This window comes from Pinus tabuliformis, chromosome 4_2 (assembly GCF_031772625.1).
Source record: "Pinus tabuliformis cultivar Carrire ecotype Pingquan chromosome 4_2, CPIR1, whole genome shotgun sequence".
In the NCBI taxonomy this organism is placed as follows: Eukaryota; Viridiplantae; Streptophyta; class Pinopsida; order Pinales; family Pinaceae; genus Pinus; species Pinus tabuliformis.
The window spans coordinates 216502336-216505780 of record NC_142304.1 but is presented as its reverse complement, the minus strand read 5'-3'; positions in this window follow the sequence as shown (position 1 = coordinate 216505780).

The following is a 3445-nucleotide window of genomic DNA, read 5'->3' as shown; positions in this document are numbered from 1 at the left end:
GGAGGGTGATGTGGTACTATTAGAACTACCTTCTACACAAATTGATAAGGTTACATACACCAATTGGCATCATAAAGATGACACAGGAAATACTAGTGACAAATAAGCCATGATCTTTTCCCATAAAATAATTGATACTAGATATCCAAATTCTAGATTACTCATAATGATGAGATATTTATATATTTCACATCACTCTTTATTGGTTTCTTATTTTTGAATTCTATATATAGGATGCCAGATAAAAATGATGCATCAAAGTCAATATCAAATCCTAAACCCTGATAACTATCCAATCAAGAATTCAAAAATAGGAAAACAATTAAAAGTGACGTGAAATATATATATATATATATATATATATATATATATATATATATATATATATATATATATATCGAGAGATCGAGAGAGAGAGAGATCAGCTCAACCCAAGGGCAAGAGTGAGGGTCAATACAACAATATTCATAGGTACTAAGTCATTACATCAATATTAAATATCATCATCAAGTCACTCAATAGGGTTTTGAACCTAAATGGGGAAGATAACAATTGTTCTACCCAATGAGCGCAAATAACCCCAATTAACACACACATATATAATTTTCCATATTTATGCATAAATGTGTTTATTTAATGTTGTTCATTTATAAGTTTAAAATTTTGAAACAAAATTTTATTTTGCATTTTTTTAATACATGCCCTACTTTTCCAATTTCGTTTGATATTTTTGCCAAAGTCGCCCAGAGGTATTCAAAACCCTCACCAATTTTTATTGATGTTGATTAGCCAATTTTTATTGAAGTCGATTTTGTCAACAATGTTGGAAAGCAGTATGGTATAAAGTTAATTAAATATCCTTCACGGAATCAACAGGCAATAGGCTCAAAGAAAGATATACTCCCATGAGACTATATCTCCTCCCACCGATACAAACAGTTATTATTATTTTGTTGGCTACCATGTAACCAAAGATAATAATAATGAAAAATGGGCATAATGATGAAGATATTACTCCAACTATTGTTTTGATAATTACGTATAATTCTTTGACAATCATTCTTGTTCCTCATATTTCTCCTCTTAACGTATAGCCCTTCACATGATGGAGAGTGGTTGACATCTCATCTTAGCTATATATTATTTTCATCTACTTCATACATATTTTATAGAAAATAAAAAGTGGTTAGTCATGCATCTAGAGAGGTTCATTTTTATGTCTCTAGAAAGGAAAAGCCAAAGCACATGTAAGATAGGTTGGAAAAATGCAAATTTCCAATAGAATCACACTTCACTTGTGTCCTCTATATAGTAATGGTGTCCTTGTTAACTATTTCAAAACAAATCAATATAACTTGATATAATGTTGTTTAGTAAAAAATATTAAATGCTTTTTAGTTAACCATATTAACTTCATTAGTTATTGTTATGTTATTAGGTATTTGGGCATGAGCAAATGCTAGTTTGAATATCTTTTAGTGAACTGCACTAATCTACATCAAAAATCTTATTAGAGAATAAGGATGCCATCCAAAAATGTAAGAAATGGTCTTTTAAATTTCCAATAAAATTCTTAAAAAAAAGAAAAGTAAAACTCCTCTCATTGTAACAATAGGATTAGAATTGTTCCGTTGTAATCTTTATTAGTGACCAATAACATCCACTTAAGGATATGTAATCAACGAAGGGGCTAGCATGACTCGTGCTGTGGACTGTGTTTTGTGTCATTGAATCTTCAAAATTTCGGGTTTACTCAAATAAGTCTGTAACTATTGCAAAAGGGAAAATTGGAGTCTGTAACATTGAGTGAAATTATGATTTAATGTCTAAAAATATGATTTATATGAAGTTTATTAGTGTAGGGTAGGGTAATTAATTTAGGTTTAGGTTATTAATTTGTCTAGACAGTTATAGTGAAACAAAAATTAATGGTAAATTTTATTTTTTAACATGTTACGATAAAAATTGTAATTATGACAAGATTGAAACTTAATATACTTACTGTTTTGAAAATGCAAATTTATTTTTGAATGTAAAATTTGAAGAAAAAATTGCATTTCTTGATATTTAAGTCTTCTCATCACTTGAAAGTTCATTGATTAAGATGGATCTATGCCAGTGCTTGATAATATTATTTGTATTATATAAATTTCACATCTCTATATATAAAAGTATTTTCATTTTTAATTTTATTAAAATTTGATTTAATCCCTATGGAATATCCACATTATATTTTTAGTAATAGTGAGGCTAGAGCGTTTAGATATATCTCAAAAATAACTATAACCTTTTAGCTTTTAGATGTAATTAAAACAATGTTATAAAGTTAAATTAAATTAAAATATTTATAAAATATTTTGATTGTGAAATGACTTATGGTTTTTGGGCATAAGGTATTCACAAACCATTGTATTGGCCCATGGTATTGTAACAAAACCTATTTACGAGTTAATAATATCCAGTGTATATCAATACTTAAAAATCTTGTTACATTGTAAGTTTATTTTAAGTATTAAGTTTTTATGTGCTTATTAATTAAATTTAAAGATAGTTGCCAAATCACTATTTTAATTCATATGTTAACATAGATCTTAATTTATAGCTACTATTTCTATGTTATATATTTTAATATAATATGTATATTACTAGCCTAGATCCTCTTGATCTATCAAGCCTTGAGAAGGATAAAATCTTTGGAGGTGCAAACCTCTTTTCTAAGTGGAAAGTTAAGATGGACTCGGAAAAAAGGTTTTCACCTTGCTCCTAGCTTGATAAATTCAGAGCTAAGATGGATCCAGACCGGCTTAATTATTAATTTTATTTTTTCGTTTAATATTTTATTTTTAATGTAGTTTCACTAAATCAACATGTTTTAATTAATAATTTTATTTTTATGTAATTTAGGGTCAAAATATTTAAATAACATAATATAAAAAAACATTACAACATATCTTCTATACTAGGATGGAGAATGTCTCTTGGCCCAAAAATATAATAAAATTAAATTCATAAAATATATTTATAATGATTGTGAAATGAGAGGTGATTTTGGGCATGTGGTATTGATGAGGCCCTTGGTACGGTAAGGTTAATAACATCCATAGTAAAGTGGTGTGAGTATCTATGGTTAAAAATCTTGTTATGTTGTAAGTATTTTGATCGTGAAATAAGAGATAGTTTTTTATGAACTATCGTATTTGCGCATGGGATGGTATGGTTAATAATATACATGGTAAAGTGGGGGTGAATATCCATGGTTAAAAATATTGGTATTAGTTTTTTTGTGTTTATTAATGAAATCTAAATACGCTTACAAAAATATTATTTTTATTTATAAGGTAAAATGGATCTTAATTTATATCTACTATTTATATTTTATATATTTTAATGTGATAGAGGTGTAGATATATCTCAAAAGTAATTATAATCATTTTTCTTTTAGATT